At 45.3% G+C, this 19630-nt stretch overlaps 2 pseudogenes; one reads left to right on the forward strand and one right to left on the reverse strand.

Annotated features, from left to right (window-relative positions):
- Positions 1 to 19630, forward strand: part of LOC137349169 (zinc finger protein 585A-like) — a 196545-nt pseudogene that overhangs the window by 38394 nt on the left and 138521 nt on the right.
- The window catches only part of LOC137349165 (zinc finger protein 850-like), a 77999-nt pseudogene that overhangs the window by 20040 nt on the left and 38329 nt on the right, over positions 1 to 19630 (reverse strand).

Below are 19630 nucleotides of genomic sequence, written 5' to 3' on the forward strand. Positions count from 1 at the left end.
TCACATAGGTCTTCCATCAGGTATCAGCAACAAGGATCTTCTTAGGCCTTACACATTTGATGCAAAGTCCTTTTTATAAAGATGCAATATTTCTGCAACCATTCAGGGCTTCTTAAAACACAGAAGGCAACAGTACACTTTGATGCAGGGATTCTTCAGAGACAGGTGGCAATAGGAATCTACCACACTTAAAATACAGGGTTCCCTCTCAAGGGATGCAGAATTCCTTTTTAAAGACAAAGATGGTCAGGTTCTCCTCTCCAGGCAGAAGCAACAGCTGTCTCAACAGTTCAAATTGAAACTAACTTTGTCACTTGCTTGTAAATATCTGTCCCTTCAGGTCAAAAAACAACCCCACCCACCCACCCACTAGCATGTTGGGTTCTTTGCAAACAGTTTTTTTTCTTCCAGTAACTGTTTACATTACACTCTCAGGTCAAACTCAGTTCCAAACATTGTTTTAAAAGAAACACAAACTTCGGCCATCTCCAGATGATTCGATGTAACTGAACTCCTTTTCAGTTTTAAAAATATATAGTTTCTCAAGTTTTAACAAAAAAACATGGAAATCCTCGTAACAATACAAACTGCAAGAACTTCAAACTTGTTGCTCAATTGCAAGGGCTGAGGCTGCTCCACTCCCACCTGTGCGATCCCTTTACCTGCCTGACTCGTAGTCACACCCTCCTGACCACTGCCAAAATCAGATGACCCTATCCCAAGTGGTGTGACTGCCTTCTGGAACAAGTGCCCAGGCAACTTTTCCCCTCCCTGATGCATCGCAATGTCTGCAGCTCGGCCTCCAGCTCACCTACTCTGAGCCGATGCTCCTCAAGCCTCAGATACCTTCCACAGATGTGGTTACCAAGGATTGCCGTGACATCCAGGAGCTCCCACATACTGCAGGCACAACACATCACCTGTCCTGCCATCTTGTGTTCATTAAATTTATTTTTCTTAATTAATTTATAGTTCCCCTCTTCACTGACCTCCCTCACTCAAACTCCCTGCTTCCTACTCTGTGCACTCAAACAGCACACAGTGCAGACAAGCAGCACTCAAACCCTGAATTTACACTGTCTGGAAAACAACGATAAGTCAGCTTTGCTTGAGCTCTGCTAGAGCTCAGAAACAAGTTTAAGCTAGCTACTTAATTAACTAGCTACAGCTGTTCTCAGAGAGGTTGTATATCCCTGGTTAAAACTAGAAGAAACTAAACTTTCCTCTTAAACAGTTAATTTTAGCTCATTGCTAAATGTAAACAAAAACTAGACTTTAGAGATTAGCCCTTAAAATCCCATCACTTACCAAACTCCCTTCTTCACAATCTGTGTGCTCAAGCATTAAAAAATATAAGCTGAGCAGATTCACTGTCCTCTACCACATCCTATATTGATCCATCAATCACAGTAAACATGCAAGTCTCACGTGTCCACAGTCACTTACACGAGGTCAGCCCACTGGATAGAACTTCGGGCACCTGGAGCTTGATCTCCTGTGTCTCCAGTCCCGACTGTCCCCTTACATCAGGATCCCCTCACTTTTATACCCTGTAGCGATCCAGCTCTGGCACCTGACTCTTCTTTGTCTTCTCTGCTGGGTTTTGACGGGAAGTGACGAGAAGACAGCTGGAACTTCTCTAATTTGTGATTAACATTCCCTAATTTGCAACAGTTATTTTTCTTCAGTATTTTCCTCATTATTCCTAAACCACCCTGCCTACTGTTCATTGTTATTTCTTATAGTTTCACAATTACAGGGATAAACATCACACATAAGAATCTATTCTATTACTCACTCTGGTTTCAGTTTATATTGTGGTCAATAACAGACAAACCCAGTCCTTTCCCCTGATCTGATTAGTTTCCAATGAATGTCTTATTAGTGTAGTCATGGTGACCTGTCTGCAGTGAAGCACCTGTTTGAGTTTCTAACTCAGATTAAACTTCTCCATCTCATAATACACATTATATCAGACATCTGACGCCAATGTATTTTAGCCATGTTATGTTAATATCCCTAAATCCTGCAAGGAGTTCAGAGAAACAAACATTTAAAAGTGGGAGGACAAGTTGATAAAGTGGTTAAAAAGCACATGGGATGAAAGGCCTGCTACCCGACCCCAACGGGACCAGACCACGTGTTGAGTTCGGGTTAGGTTGGGTTGCACTTCCGGGTCCAACATTCGGGCTCGGGTCGGGTTGGATATGCTCTATCACAGGTAAGTGGCTCCACTGTTAATGTAATTTTTTTAACTAGAAATGTTTTTTTTTTACAGTTATTGTAAGCTTGTGCAGATCAGCAACAAAGGGAAAAACAGAAGGTAAGTCAACTGATGGTCGGGTATATTTTTGCAGATCCGAGCAGGCCTTTACAATCGGATTCTAGTTTTATAATTCAGGGTGTCAAGTACGAAAGGACAGAGGTCATGTAAACCTGTACAAATCATTGGTTCGGCTGCAGTTAGAATATAGGGTCAAGTTTTGGGCATCCGACACCAGGAAGAATGTCAGGGCCATGGAGAGGGTGCAGAAGAGATTCACTGAGATGATCCCAGGGAAGAGAGACTCTAGTTATCAGGAGAGATTAGATTAGATTAGAGATACAGCACTGAAACAGGCCCTTCGGCCCACCGAGTCTGTGCCGAACATCAACCACCCATTTATACTAATCCTACACTAATCCCATATTCCTACCAAACATCCCCACCTGTCCCTATATTTCCCTACCACCTAGCTATACTAGTGACAATTTATAATGGCCAATTTACCTATCAACCTGCAAGTCTTTTGGCTTGTGGGAGGAAACCGGAGCACCTGGAGAAAACCCACGCAGACACAGGGAGAACTTGCAAACTCCACACAGGCAGTACCCGGAATCAAACCCGGGTCCCTGCAGCTGTCAGGCTGCGGTGCTAACCACTGCGCCGCCCTAGAGAAACTGGGGCCCTTTTCATTAGAACAAAGGGTCATTGGAGATCAGAGGGGTTTCAAATTTCATCGGGGAGATGAGGAAAAAATACTTCCAGGGCAGGTACAGCATGGGTTAGATACAGAGTCTACACTGTCCCATCAAACACTCCCAGGACAGGTATGGTAGTGTTACCGATACCTTCCCTGGATACCAGGGCTGGGAAAGGCACTCTGGGAAGTTGAGACTTATCCATGAGAATAACAAAGGTACGAGAACTGAAAGAAACTAGAGATCTAGACTAAAGATGAGGTGTTAGTTGTAGCTCAGTGGTTACATTCTCATCACTGAGTCAGTAGGTTGTGGGTTCAAATCCACCTCCAGAGACTTGAGTATAAAATCTAGGCTGATATTCCACTGCAGTACTGAGAGGGTGCTGCATTGTTACAGGTCCCGTCTTTCAGATGACATCTTCAACTGAAGGGTATAAAAGATCCATTGATGTTATTCTGAAGAGCAGGGGAGATCTCTCCAGAGTCTTGGTCAATATTCATCAGCGAATCAACATTACTGAAACTGATTATCTGGACATTATCACATTGCTGTCTGTGGGAGCTTGCTGTGTGCAAATTGGCTGTCGCATTTCCTGCATTACAACAGTGGCTGCAGTTCAATGGAATTTCATTGGCTGTAAAGTGCTTGGAGACGTTCTGATGTCATGAAAGGCCCGAAAAAAATACAAGTCTTTCTTCGAGAGGAAAAAGGCCCAGAAATGGAGCAGTGGAGAACAGGACTTCAATTTGTCTCTTATCCTGGAGGACTCAAATAGTCGACACACTGTGTGTTGGAAACAAGGCTGATTTATTTGATATTGATCCAGAACATGAAACCTCAGGCCAGTTAGAGGGTTCGTAAAATCAGCAGAAACAAACTCCAACAGTCAGAATGAACATGGTTCAATCCTGGATGTGATTAACAGCAGCAATAACAGCAGAATCCAACCCCTGCAGTCACTTGTGAACTCGCTGGTGTCTCAGTAGGTTGGATAACTGAGTGAATCCCCTCCCACACTCAGAGCAGGTGAATGGTCTCTCCCCAGTGTGAACACGCTGGTGTTTCAGCAGAGTGGATGACTGAGTGAATCCCTTCCCACACACGGAGCAGATGAATGGCCTCTCCCCAGTGTGAACGCGCTGGTGTCTCAGCAGGTTCGATGACTGAGTGAATCCCTCCCCACACACAGAGCAGGTGAACGGCTTCTCCCCACTGTGAACTCGCTGGTGCTCCAGCAGGGTGGATGACCGAGTGAATCCCTCCCCACACACGGAGCAGGTGAACGGCCTCTCCCCAGTGTGAACGCGCTGGTGTCTCAGCAGGGTGGACGACTGAGTGAATCCCTTCCCACACTCTGAGCAGATGAACGGCCTCTCCCCAGTGTGAACTCGCTGGTGCGTCAGCAGTTTGGATGAGCAAGTGAATCTCTTTGCGCACACGGAGCAGGTGAACAGCCTCTCCCCAGTGTGAACTCGCTGGTGTGCCAGCAGTTTGGATGAGCAAGTGAATCTCTTCGCGCACACAGAGCAGGTGAATGGCCTCTCCCCAGTGTGAACTCGCTGGTGTGTCAGCAGGTTGGATGACTGAGTGAATCCCTTTGTGCACACCGAGCAGGTGTACGGCCTCTCCCCAGTGTGAACATGCTGGTGTGCCAGCAGTTTGGACGAGTGAGTGAAGTGCTTCCCACATACGGAGCAAGTGTACGGCCTCTCCCCCGTGTGAGTGTGTCGGTGTGCGAGCAGGTCATTTTTGCTTTTAAAGTTCTTATCACATGCAGAACATACAAAACATCTCTTATCAGAGTGAACAAATTGGTGTTTCAGGAGATGATGTGACTGAGTGAATCCCTTCCCACACACTGAGCAGTTGAACGGCCTCTCCCCAGTGTGAGTGCGTTGATGAATTTCCAGAAGGGATGGGTAATTAAATCCCTTTCCACAGTCCTCGCATCTCCACGGTTTCTCCGTGGTGCTGGTGTCCTTGTGTCTCTCCAGGTTGATGATTAGTTGAAGCCTCGTCCACACACAAAACACGGGTACAGTTTTTCTCTGCTGTAAATGGTGCAATGTTTTTTCAGGGTGTATAACTGGTTAAAGCTCTGTCCACAGTCAGTGCACTGGAACACTCTCACTCGGGTGTGTGTGTCTCAGTGCTTTTCCAGTCACACTGATGTTTGAAATCTTTTCCCCCACAGACAGAACTGACAAACATTTCTCCTTCCACATTCAAAGCCCGATGATGTTCAGATCCTGATGAATCGAGTCAGATCACGATGTGAGGATTGGTTTGCGTTTCCCACCTGCAAATCCTCCCCTTCCAACATCCTGTAAAAGGATTTTACAAAAGTTAACACTGTCAGTCCGGAAACAATTTTTTCCTCTCTTGTTCCCCCATATAGAATAGAATTATAGAATGGTTACAGCACAGACAGAGGCCATTCAGCCCCTCATGTCTGTGCCAGCTCTCTGAAAGAGCAACTCACTTCATCCCACTCCCCCTGTCTTTTCCCCATAGCCCTGACAATTTTTTCTCTTCTGATAATTATCCAGTTCTCTTTTGAAGGCCTCAGTTGAATCTGTCTTCACCACACTCTCAGGCAGTGCATTCCAGATCCTAACCACTCGCTGTGTAAAAAGGTTTTCTCCTCACGGTGCCATTGCTTCTTTAAACAATTACCTCTGGTTCTGGATCATGATCTGGAACGTGTGGTCCAATCAAACTAAAAGAAGCCAAAAGCACACTGGGCTCCTGTAGTCATTGATAGGGGACTTTCCGACCCGCAGGGGATCCTGGGTAATTAACCTGACACTGAAAGCTCCAACTGCTGAATGGATGATTCTTTACATTTCATCCCATTGAGATTGGGGCTGGAGAGCCAATGAACAAAATTATTTAATTAGTTACAGAGAAACCCAAGTACCCGGCACGTCAACTACGGTGTGAAGTATAATGGGATTTTGATCATTACCCACATTTGGGTAATGATCAAAGGGACTCGAGGGACTTTCACAATTTGCAGATGACACCAAATTGGGTGGTAGAACTAATAATGTGGAGACTGCACTGAAATCCAGGAAGACAAACAGGCTGGCAGACTGGACAGATAAATGGGAAATGAAATTCAATATAGTGAAATCGGAGCTGGTTCATTTTGGGAGGAGGAATAAGGAGGCCAGTTATTGGTTAGAATGTAAGAAATTAAATGGAGCAGAGGAGCAAAGAGATCTGGGAACAGAGTCACATAAATCACTAGAAGGAGCAACACAAGTTGATAAGAGAGCAAAGAAAGAGCCGATGTTCTTTTCTAGAGGAATACAATGTAACAGCAGGGAGGGAATGTTAAATTTATAGAGAACCTCACTTAGAAGGACTGTGAGCAGTTCTGGTCTCCATATTAAAAAAGGATATTGAAGCACTGAAGAAAGTGCAGAATAGATTTACAAAGATATCACCAGAGAGGATGCTACAATCCAGCAAGATTGAGCAGGCTGGGGCTCCTTTCTCTGGAAAAGACTGGGAGGAGATCTGATCGAGGTCTTTAAAATTATCAGTGAGTCAGAACAAGGGGGCAGCAATATAAGACAGACATTAACAGGTCAAATCGAGAACTTAGGAAGAATTTCTCCACTCAGAGAGTGGTGAGAATGTGGAACTCGCTGCCATGTGGAGTGGTTGAAGCAGATAGCAATGATGTGTTTAAGGGGAGGCTTAGTACAATTATGAGGGAGAAGGGAAGAGGGATATGGGGGCAGGGTGGGGTGAGGTAGATCGGGAGGAGGCTCACGTGGACTATAAAACACCAGCACAGTCTAGTGGGGCCGAACTGCCTGTTTTTGGGCTGTAATTCTGTGTGCGTACAGCCTGAGTGGATTAATGCTTGGGTTTACAGGACCCAGGGGTGGATTAATGCTCCAGTTCACAGGGCCCGGGGTGGATTAATGCTCAGGTTTACAGGGCCTAGGGATGGATTAATGTTCGGGTTTACAGGACCCAGGTGTGGAATAATTTTCAGGAATGTTCTTAATGTTCTTTATCTCTGTGCCCATCCAGTCACACTGATCCCTGAAATCTTCTCCCACAGACACAAGAGGCAAACCTTATCAATGTTCAAAGGCCGATGATATTCAGGTTCTGATGAATCGAATCACTGTCAGATCTGGTCATGTTTGGTTTGAGTTTCCCCAACTGAAAATCCTCCCCTTCCAATACCCTGTACAAAGAATTTACAAAAGGCATCACAGTCAGTCCAGGATAGAAATTCACAACATTCTCTCCTCCTGCTTCTTGGCCCAGGATGGCCACTCACGCGCCCTGCTGCACATTGTCCCGAGGAGACATTTCTTAAAATCCACCTCTTTGATCGAGCTTTTGGTTATCTCCTTCGGTGGTTCAGTGTCAAATGTTGCTTTATAAAACTCCTGTTTTGTTTCCAGCTTGCTACATTTCCCTGGATCTCATGGACTTTTTTTAAGCAGTCTGCTGTGTGGGACCTTGTCAAAAGCCTTGCTAAAATCCACGTAAATCACATGAACTGCACTATCCTCCTTGTTACTTCACAAAATTCAATAAAGTTAGCCAGACACGACCTTCTCAGTCGAGAAACACAGACAGACCAATTAAGATAAATAAAAGCAAAATACTGCAGATGCTGGAAATCAGAAATAAAAAGAAAAATGCTGGAAATACTCAACAGATCAGACAGCATCTGTGGAGACAGAAACAGAGTTAACATTTCAGGTGCATTGAGCTGCCAGATTCTGCAATCTGGAACTCAGGGTGGGAAAAGGAGGAAGCTGCCTGAGGAGGTGGTGGAGGCAGGAACAGTAGCAACATTTAAGAGGCATCTGGACAGGTACTTGAATGAGCAAGGCATAGAGGGATATGGAATTAATGCAGGCAGGTGGGATTAGTATAGATAGGCATTATGGTCGGCATGGACGCGGTGGGCCTAAGGGCCTGTTTCTATGCTGCACGACTCTATAACGAGGAGAGGCAATATAGTCCAACACTCACAGCAACCTACAATCCACCTGCATTAGCAGGATAGGGAGACAGAGTTTAGAAACACTCACCAACACGATCCCAGGAGGAAAGGGGGAGCAGTGTGTGTACCTGCTCTGAACTCCCCCTCCCAAGGCCTGTCAGTCAAATCCCCCACTCCTCCTAGCAGCTTCACGCACCTTGAGCCAGCCCTACCCAGGTGTGGCCCAGTCCAAGGGGAGTCTTTGTGGTGCCAGGGAGTGTGGACCTCCTGCCCTGTGCTGTGTCCCAAATGGTTTCTCCCCCCGGCTCCTTTATAACTGAGCTCAATTTCCTTTAAAGTTCTGTCCTTTGATGTTAGTTTATTAATCCTTATTCCTCCAAAAGAGCTGGAAAGAGCTAGCGGCTGTTGAACCCAGGCCTGTCACTGGGAGAAGCCCCGCAGCTGCCACCCGACTCGGTGCAAACACAGGACAGGGAGCTTCTTATTGGGGGGTGCTGAGGCCTACAGCGGGTGTTTCTGAAACCTCCCCGTCCACTTGCCGGATCCATCGCTCCCTCCGCCACAGCACTCGCAATTCAGACTGCGCATGCTCTGAACATTTTTCAGCAGTGCGCCTGCGCCCCTCGGTACTTGAAGCTCCTGCCTGCGACCTCTCATCTGAGATCACAACGTCAGTGATTGACGGTGGCTCCGGACGAGGGGGCGGGACAGGGATGCAGGGGCGGCCACATCTTCTCCATGGCGCGAGACCCGCCCCTCACTCGCTTCGATTGGTTGTAAGACTCCCGCCTGCCCGCCCGCCCGGCCCTCCAGCCCCGCCCCAACTCGTCCTAATGGTGCAAAGCTGCCGTCAATCAGACGGATGGCAGCGTACGCTTAGCACGGGGAGGTCACCACTCTGACTGGGGCCACCCAAAATGCTGAAACATGGGGCTTTTAATGTTACAGCCTCTGAACGTCAGGCAATGGGTGCAAGAAAACTTGGTTGATAATTACTGACCTTGGATGTGTTTCGGTGGCTCCAGTGGGTGAGCTTCAGATTTTCCATCAGTCCCTTTTTACTAATTCATTCTTGAGCCGTGGCCAGCACTTGCAAGCTGGTATTTATTACCCTGTCCCTAGTTGCCCCTTGAGAAGGTGCTGGTGGTGGGCGGCCGCCTCCTTGAACTGGTTTCACATGACTGAGTGGCTGGTTCGGCCACTTCTGGGGGCAGTTAACAGTCAACCATGTCAGTGTAAGACTTCAGTCACATACAAGCCCAGACGAGGTAAGGGTGGCAGGTTTCCATTTCACGAGGGGTACTAACGAACCAATTTTATGCCAATAGTGAAAAAGAGGTCTATCCTGGAGAACCATAGAAAAATTACAGAAGGAGCCCATTCAGCCCATCGTGTCTGTGCTGGACAAAAAAAATCTAGTTTTCCAATCTAATCCCACTTTCCAGCACCTGGTCCATAGCCTTGCAGGTTACAGCACTTCAGGTGTATGCCCAGCTATCTTTTAAAAGAATTAAGGGTTTCTGCCTCCACCACCATTCTTGGCAGTGAATTCCAGATACCCACCATCCTCTGGATGAAAAAAGTTTTTCCTCATGTTATGATCCTGTAGTTTTTTTCCCAGGAAGAATGCGGTGTGCCTTTAAGACTGGAAAAAGAGCCATACTGCTTTAAGGCAGAAAGCTCTAAAGACCGAGTCAAAGAATGCATTCTCGTTGCCTTGGATATAGCCACTCAGACTGAGCATCGAGAGATACATTTGTTACAATTTAATTTTGAACTGGCTTATAGTGCAAACAGCCTGTTCTAACAGAGGACGCAGACAGACAGCTGTGTTAGCACCGGAAAAAAAGGCTCTCAGCCCATTTAAACTGAAGTGAGAGAATTGAGTCTGTTTATTTATTATTCTCTCAAAATTCGAAAAAAGTTTAGCCAAAACAGAGATCTCTGATAATTTAAACTGAAGGAAGGGAAGTTAGATGGTGACAATCTTTCATTGCTCAAAAATTCTAAAACCAGATAGATTCCATTGAAAGTGGCTGAGAGTTGTTGATCTACTGTGGTCATCGCTGGAAGAGAGGAGAGTTTGAAATTTCGGGTGTTGGACTGTTTTCCCTTCCTCATCAGACCCTGAAAGATTGCGCATGGACTTTAATCAAAAGGATTGTTCATCGGGAGATGTAAATTTGCAAGGAGTCTAATTTTTTCTATTTTAAATGCTGTTTATATCTTCATAGTGTTTAAGAATTTCGTTTTTCTAATTAAACAGGTAATTTGTTGATTTAAAGACACCTGGTTTGGTTAGCCTCATTCAGGGGTCAATAGACGGTACAATTTGACTGGGACCTTCTTTAACTTGGAAAGTTTAAAATGATATGTCAGGCAATTTGTGGAGGGACGGGATTGAATTAACAGTGCATTTCTCCCACCACAATCAGAATCGTATATTTTGATTGGGGGCTTTGATTGGAGCGGTCGGTCATAACAATGTCCCCTCTAATCCTTCTAACAATCACCTTACATCTGTGCCCCCTGGTAATTGACCTCTCCGCCAGGGGAAACAGGTCCTTCCTGTCTACTCTATCTAAACCCCTCATAATTTTGTACACCTCAATTAAGTAACCCCACAGCCTCTGTTCTAAAGACAACAAATATATCCTATTAAATCTTTCTTCATAACTGCAACTTTCAAGCCCTGGCAACATTCTTGTAAATCTCCTCTGTACTCTCTCCAGAGCAATTATGTCCTTCATGTAATGTGACCAGAACCGTTCCAATACTCCAGTTATGGCCTAAGCAGCCCTAACCAGTTTTAAACATCCCTGCTTTTGTATTCGATATCTCAGCCAATAAAGGAAAGCATTCCATATGCCTCCTTCTTCACTTTATCTACCTGTCCTGCCTCCTTCAGGGACCTGAGGACATGCACTCCAAGGTGTCGCACTTCTTCTACCCCTCTCAACATCCTCCCGTTTATTGTGTATTCCCTCGCTTTATTTGCCCTCCCCAAGTGCAGTACCTCACACTTTTCTGGATTGAATTCCATTTGCCATTTTTCCGTCCACTCAACCAAACCATTGATATTGTTCTGGAGTCTACGGCTATCCTCTTCACTATCAACTACACAACTAATTTTTCTGTCTTTCAGCAAATTTCCCAATCATGCCTCCTGCATTTAAGTCCAAATCATGAATCTTCTTTGGTCTCCTTGTCTTGAGAGACAATGGGTAAGCACCTGGAGGTGGTCAGTGGTGTGTGGAGCAGCGCCTGGAGTGGCTATAAAGGCCAATTCTAGAGTGACAGGCTCTTCCACAGGTGCTGCAGAAAAATTTGTTTGTCGGGGCTGTTACACAGTTGGCTCTCTCCTTGCGCGCCTCTGTCTTTTTTCCTGCCAACTGATAAGTCTCTTCGACTCGCCACACTTTAGCCCCGCCTTTATGGCTGCCCACCAGCTCTGGCGAACACTGGCAACTGACTCCCACGACTTGTGATCAATGTCGCAGGACTTCATGTCGCGTTTGCAGACGTCTTTAAAGCGGAGACATGGACAGCCGGTGGGTCTGATACAAGTGGCGAGCTCGCTGTACAATGTGTCTTTGGGGATCCTGCCATCTTCCATGCGGCTCACATGGCCAAGCCATCTCAAGCGCTGCTAACTCAGTAGTGTGTATAAGCTGGGGATGTTGGCCACCTCGAGGACTTCTGTGTTGGAGATATGGTCCTGCCACCTGATGCCAAGTATTCTCCGGAGGCAGCGAAGATGGAATGAATTGAGACGTCGCTCTTGTCTGACATACGTTGTCCAGGCCTCGCTGCCATAGAGCAAGGTACTGAGGACACAGGCTTGATACACTCGGACTTTTGTGTTCCGTGTCAGTGTGCCATTTTCCCACACTCTCTTGGCCAGTCTGGACATAGCAGTAGAAGCCTTTCCCATGCGCATCATGAATATATACCACAAACAGCAAGGGACCCAACACTCAGCCCTGTGGAACACCACTGGAAACAGCTTTTCATTCACAAAAATATCCGAATACTACCCTTTGTTTCCTGTCATTGAGCCAATTTTGGATCCAACCTGCCACCTTCCTCTGTATCCCATGGGCTTTCATTTTACTCACCAGTCTGCCATGCAGGACCTTGTCAAATGCCTTACTAAAATCCATGTAGACCACATCCACTGCACTACCCTCATCAATCCTCCTTGTTACTTCCTCAAAAAGTTCAATTAAGCTAGTAAGACATGACCTTCCCTTAACAAATCCATGCTGTCTTTAATCAGTCCATGCCTAAGTGAGTTTATCCTGTCCTCAGAATTGATTCTAATAATCTATCCACCACTGAGGTCAGAATGACCCGCTGAAAATTATTTGGCCTCTCCCTCGCACCCTTTTTAAACAATGGTATAATGTTCGCAGACCTCCAATCCTCTGGCACCTTCATATCCAGTGAGTTTTTGAAGATGATCTTCAGCGCATCCGCTATTTCCTCCCTTTAACAACCTGGGATGCAATCCATCCAACCCTGGCAATTTATCCACTTTCAAGGATGTCAGACCCTCTCATTATGCTAACCATGTCTAATATTTCACCAGTCCTCTTTTACTACAATGTTTTCACAAAGAAGAGGGATGATGCAGACAGAGACAAAAAACTCAAGAACCCTGCCCACATGTTCTGCATCCCTTCCAAGTTCCCTTGCACATCTGATAGGCCTTTCCTTAATTATCTTCTTGCTATTAATGTACAGATTAAACATCTTATGGTTTTCCTTGATTTTATCTGCCAATAGTTTTTCATGTCCTCTCTTTGCTTTTCTAATTTCCTTTTTTACTTCACCCCTACACTTTCGATACTCCTCTAGGCTTTTGAAAGTATTAACTTTTTTGTGATCGTCATAAGATTTATTTTTCTGCTTTAACTTACCCCGTAAGCCTTTAGATAACCAGGGGGCTCTAGATTTGGCTGTACCACCCTTTATCTTTGTGGGGACATGCCTACACTGTGCCTGCAGAATCTTACTTTTGAATGCCTCCCACTGGTTTACCACTGATTTTCTTTCAATTAACTGTATCCAGTCTACTTTCACCAGACCACCTCAGTTTAGTAAAATTTGCCTTCCCCCAATGTAGAATTTCTACTCCTGTTTTTTATCTTTGTCCTTTTCCATGATTATGCTAAAGCTATTATAGTCATCATCTCCAAAATGGTCATCCATTGCTACTTCATCTACTTGCCCAGCTTCACTACTGAAGACTAAATCTAGAATTGCGCCCCCTCTCGTTGGGCTTGTTGCATGCTGGCTAAAAAAAGTTCTCCTGAATGTAGTTCAAGAATTTTGTGCCCTGTTTGTATCCCAGTTGATATTAGTAGTTGAAATCCCCACCTATTATTGCCCTATAGTTTTTACACTCTGAAATTTGCCTGCATATTTGTTCTTCCATTTTCCTCTCACTATCTGGGGGTCTATAGTACACTCCTAGGAGTGTGGCTGCCCTTTTATTTCTGATCTCCACCCATATGGCCTCATTTGATGATTCATTTAGCAAATCATCCCTCCTCACAGCTGTTATTAATTTCTTAACCAATAATGCTATGCCCCCTCTTTTATTTTATTCCCCCTCTCTATCCCATCTGAAAACTCTATATCCAGGGATGTTGAACTGCCATTCTTGCCCCACTTTAAGCCAAGCTTCCATTATAGCAACAATATCGTTGCTATGTATCTATCTGCCTTCCGCTCATCGGCTTTATTTACTATACTCCTTGCATTAAAATAAATACCCTTTAACACTGCCAAATTCCTGTGCTGCACACTTTTTAACCTTTGCTTCTTCTGTCTTTCCGAGTCACTCGTTTATTTTCTGCCTTCGGTTCCCTGCTCTGAAATTGTCCTCAGGTTCCCATCCCCCTGCCAATCTAATTTAAACCATCCCCAACAGCACAAACAAACCTTCCTGCAAGGATATTGGTCCCGGTCATGTTCCGGTATAGACTGTCCAGCTCGTACAGGTCCCACTTTCCCCAGAACCAGTTCTGCTTCCAGGCTGAGCAAGCTGGAAGGTTATGAGTGGTTGGTTTAGCCTCAGACGCTTTGCAGGGAGAGGGGATGGGGTTTGCGGCTTGGGAGTGGAGTTTGTAGCGGGGACAGAAGACAAAGACTTCCCAATATTTAACTGGAGGAAATTTCTGCTCATCCTGTATTGAATGTCAGATAAGTCAGGATGGTGTATGACTTGGAGGTGAACCTGGAGGTGATGGAGTTTGCATATACCTGCTACCCTAGTCCTTCTAGGTGGTCAAAGTTGAGGGTTTGAGAGTTCTGGTCGAGTTGTCGAGATATAAAATCCCTCTCCTTTGTCCCCCCTGCCGCTCTCATCTCGCTCTGCACCTCTCTCTCGCTCCCTCTCCTCCCATTGAGGCCAGAGTCTTGTGTAGGCTCAGACGGAGTGGTGTGTTCCCTTCACTGAAGGACATCAGTTGGGTTTTCACAACAGTTCAGCAGCTGTCATGGTCACTTTTTCCTATCGCTGTCCTCACAAATTAGCAGATTCATTCTGCTCCATTTCACAACCTGCTTTGTGGTTTCTCTCACATTCCCTTTTTACTGTTTTAAATCAATTTCACAGGGTATTAGAATGGGAGGATTTAGAGTCAGAAACTAAAACCAACATTGCATCAGGATCTGACAGTCACCCAATTTATCATAACCTGTACATCAGAGAATTTTGAACATGGAAGAAAAAGCACCGTTCACAATGTGGAGAAACTGTACACGTGTTCCGTGTGATGACGAGACTTCAGCCCATCATCTGGCCTGAAGAAACACAAGCACAGTCACACTGGGAAGAAACCATGCAAACATGAGGACTATGGAAAGGGAATCAATTACCCATCCCAGCTAGAAATTCATTGGCCCACTCACACCGGGGAGAGGCCATTCACCTGCTGTGTGTGGGAAGGGATTTGCTCGTTCATCTAATCGGCTGACACACCAAGGAGTTCACACGAGGGAGAGGCCATTCACCTGCTGTGTGGGGGGGGGGGGGGGGGGAAGGTATTCCCTCAGTCATCCATCCAGCTAACACACCAGCAAGTTCACAAGTAACTATAGTGGTTGGATTCTGCTGTTAACCACATCCAGGACTGAACTATGTTCATTGGGGGCTGTTTCTGCTGATGTTAAACTCCAGCCCAGTTATAGGGGTTAATATTCTGGATAAAAGTCAAATAAATCAATTTTGTATTAATTACACAGTATATTGAGTCTTTTTAATATCTCCATCACAAGTTAGCTCCTTTTGAAGTGCTCTCCCTCTCCCCTCCATCCTCACTTCCAACAAGTGCAAGGAGCTCCTGGTCTTCTTTGTCACTCAGATTGAGACTATCTGATCAGCTGCCTCTACTGCTTCCCTCCCTTCCAAGGAGCACCCCCCCGCCAAGGCCAAACTGCCTCTAAATTAAACCACTTGTCCAAGCCCTGAACCCTCATCTTTCTAGTTTCTCTCCCATCTCCCCTCATGCCCTCTCCGAGCTCATCTTGTCCATGATATCCACCCCATTCCCTCGACCCGACTCCCAGGAAACTGCTTACCAGCCAACATCCCTACATTAGCTGATATTGTTAATGTTTCTCTCACTTCGTGTACTGTCCCTCTCTGCTTTAGATGGGCCATCATCATGCCCTCCTTAAAAAAAAAACCATTGACCCCCTTCCCAGTCAGAGCAAGTAAACGGTCTCTCCCCAGTGTGACTGTGATGAGTTTCCAGTTCTGATGGGTAACTGAATCCTTTCCCACAGTCCCCACATTTCCACTGTTTCTCCATGATGCAGATGTCCTTGTGCCTCTCCAGGTTGGATGATCAGTTGAAGCCTCATCCACACACAGAACACACATACAGTTTCTCCCTGCTGTGAATGAGATGTTTTTTCAGGCTATGTAACTGGTTAAAGCTCTTTCCACAGTCAGTGCACTGAAACATTCTCACTCAGGTGTGTGAGCTTTTCCAGTCACACTGATGTTTGAAATTTTTTCCCACAGACAGAACAGACAAACATTCCTCCTTCCACATTTCAAAGTCCAATGAATTGAGTGACTGTCAGATCTTGATGCAGTATTTGGTTTGAGCTGCCCATCTGTAAATCCTCCCCTAATACCCTGTAAAAGGAGTTTACACAGCATATACAGCATAGAAACAGGCCGTTCAGCCCAACTAGTCTGTGCTGGTGTTTCTACTCCCATTCCATCTACCTCATCTCACCCTTCCAGCAGATCTTTCTATTCCCTTTTCTCTCATGTACTCGGCTAGTTTCCTTTTGAAAGCATGTCAACTTTTTGTCACAAGCACTTGTTGCAGTGAGGTTCACTATTGTCCTTTAAGGAAGGACATCGGATGTCCTTACCTGATCTGGCCTACATATGACTCCAGATCCACAGCAATGTGGTTGACTCTGAATATGCCCTCTGAAATGGCCTGGCAAGCCACTCAGTTCAAGGGCAATTCAGGATGGGCTATAAATGCTGGCCTTGCCATCGACGCCCACATCCCACAAATGAATTTTAAAAAAAAGAGTAAACACATTGCTCCTTATTCCTCTGTTGGATTTATGAGTAACTACCTTGTATTTATGGCCCCTGGTTTTGGATTGTCCCACAGCTGGAAATAATCTCTCCCTATCTACAAGTTCTTACATGGCAGACTGGATCAGAAAAGTAAAAGCCCACGGGATCCAAGGGCTAGTGGCCAGTTGGATCCAAAATTGGTTCAGTGCCAGGAAGCAAAGGCGAACGGTCGACGGGTGTTCTGTGATCAGAAGACTGTTTCCAGTGGGGGTTTTGCAGGGCTCAGTACAGGGCCTCTTGCTTTTTGTGCGATATAGCAATGGTACAGACTTAAATATAGGGGGCATGATTAAGAAGTTTACAGATGATATAAAAATTGGTCGCGTGGTTGACCGTGAGTAAGAAAGGTGCAAACTACAGGAAGATATCAATGGACTAGTCAGGTGGGCAGAAATTGGTAAATGGAGTTCAGTCCAGAGAAGTGTGAGGTAATGCATTTGGGGAGGGTGAAAAAGGCAAGCGAATACACAATAAATGGTAGGATCCTGAAAGTGTAGAGGAATAGAAGGACTTTGGAGTGCATGCCCACAGATCCCGGAAGGTAGCAGGACAGGTACATAAGGTGGTTAAGAAGGAATATGGGATGCTTTCCTTTATCAGCCAAGGCACAGAATATAAAAGCAGGGAGGTCATGCTAGAACTGTAAAAAGCACTGGCTAGACTACAGATGAAGTAAGTATTGGTCACGTTACAGGGAGGATATGATTGCACGAGAGAGGAGATTTACGAAGAAGCACCAGAAATAGAAGATTTCAGCTGTGAGGAAAGACTGGATAGGCTGGGGTCATTTTCTTCCGAACAGGGGAGGCTGAGGGGGATTTAGTTGAGGTGTATAGAATTATGAAGGGCCCAGAGTGGATAGGAGGAATGTATTTTTCCCTTAGCAGAGACGTCAATAGTCAGGGGATTTAAAGTAATTAGCAGAAGGATTAGATGGGAACTGGGAGAATTTATTTTTCACCCAGAGGGCAACAGGGGTCTGGAACTCACTGCTTGAAAGGGTGGTAGAGGTAGAAACCCTCATCACATTTAAAAAATATCTGGATCTGCACTCAAAGTGCTGAACCTACAGGGATCTGGACAAAGAGTTGGAAAGTAGGATTAGGATGTATAGCTCTTTTCCAACCAGCATGGACATATACAGTATTTCCAGCACTTTGTTTTTAATTTCAGATTCCCAGCACCTGCAGTATTTTGCTTTTATTCTAGAACATTGGGACACTGTTTCAGGATAATGGCTGATCATTTAGGACTGAGATGTGGAGAAATTTCTTCACTCAAAAGGTTGTAAATATTTGGAATTCTCTACCCTAGAGGGTTGTGGATGATCCATCGTTGAATATATTTAAGGCTGAGACACAGATTTCTGGTCTCTCAGGGAATCAAGGGATATGGGGAGTGAGCAGGAAAGTGGAGTTGAAGCCCAAGATCAGCCATGATCATACTGAATGGTGGAGCAGGCTCGACAGGCCATAGGGTCTACTCCTGCTCCTATTTCTTATGTTTTTAACCCCAAATAAGAACCTACCAGTCCTGCGTTTGCACCAAGTGGGGCAGCAGCTCCACGGCTTCTCCCAGTGACAGGCCCGGGTTAACTGCCGCTATCTTTATAGGGGGCAATATTCTGATGAAACGTCACAGACCTGAAACTCTAACTCTGTTTCTCTCTCTGCAGATGCTGCCAGACCTGCTCAGTATTTCCAGAACTTTCTGTTTTTATTACCCCCATGTTCTAGGCTCCCCAGCCAGGGGAAACAATGTCTCAGTATCTACACTGTCAGGCCCCTTCAGAATCTTGAATGTTTCAATGAGATCATCCCTCATTCTACTAAACTCCACACAGTATAGACCCAATTTACTCAGCCTCTCATCATAGGACAACCCTCTCATCCCAGGGATCAGTCGAGTGAACCTTTACTCTACAGTCTCCAAAGCAAGTATATCCTTCCTTAGACATGGAGACCAAAACTGCACACAGTATTCCAGGTGTGGTATCACCAAAGCCCCATACAATTGTAACAAGACTTCTTTATTCTTGTACTCCATCCTTTTGCAATAAAGGCCAACATGTCATTTGCTTTCCTAATTGCTTGCTGTATTTTTTTTTTTAATTCATTCATGGGATGTGGGCATCGTTGGCCAGGCCATCATTTATTGCCCATCCCTTATTGCCCTCCAGAAGGTGGTGGTGAGCCGCCTTCTTGAACCGCTGCAGTCCATGTGGGGTGGGTACACCCACAGTGCTGTTAGGAAGGGAGTTCCAGGATTTTGACCCAGCAGTGAAGGAACAGCGATATGGACCCAAGTCAGGATGGTGTGTGGCTTGGAGGAGAACTGCATGCTGACATTGTGTTCCTTGTACAAGTACATCCTAGTCTTTCTGAACATCAATAGTTACAAGTTTCATGCCTTTTAAAAAAAAGTTATGCTTTTCTATTCTTGTTACCAAAATGAATAAACTCACACTTCCCCACATTATACTCCATCCACCACCTTGTTGCATTCACTTTGCAGCCTCTGTATCCTCCTCTCAGTTTGCATTTCCACCTAGCTTTGTATCGTCAACAAACTTAGATACATTACTCACTGTCTCTTCGTCCAAGTCATTAACATAGATTATAAATGGCTGAGGCTCTAGCACTGATCCTTGTGGAATTCCACTAGACACTGCCTGTCAACTTGAAAATTCCTCATTTATCCCTACTCTCTGCTTCCTGTTCACTAACCAATCCTCTATCCATGCTAATATATCACCCCCAACTCCATGAGCCCTTATCTTGTGTATTAACCTTTTGTGTGGCACCTTATCGAACGCCTTTTGGAAATCCAAGTACACAAACATCTACTGTTCCCCTTTATCTACTCTACTCGTTACATCCTCAAACAACTCTAATAAATGTGTCAAACAGGATTTCCCTTTCATAAAACCATGTTGACTTGTTCTGATCATACTATGCTTTTCTCAGTGCATTGTTAAAACTCCCTTAATCAATTCCAGCACTTTCCTGTTGACTGATGTCAGGCTAACTGGCCTGTAGTTCCCCGATTTCTCTCTTCCTCCT

This window comes from Heterodontus francisci, chromosome 34, assembly GCF_036365525.1.
Source record: "Heterodontus francisci isolate sHetFra1 chromosome 34, sHetFra1.hap1, whole genome shotgun sequence".
Taxonomy (NCBI): Eukaryota; Metazoa; Chordata; class Chondrichthyes; order Heterodontiformes; family Heterodontidae; genus Heterodontus; species Heterodontus francisci.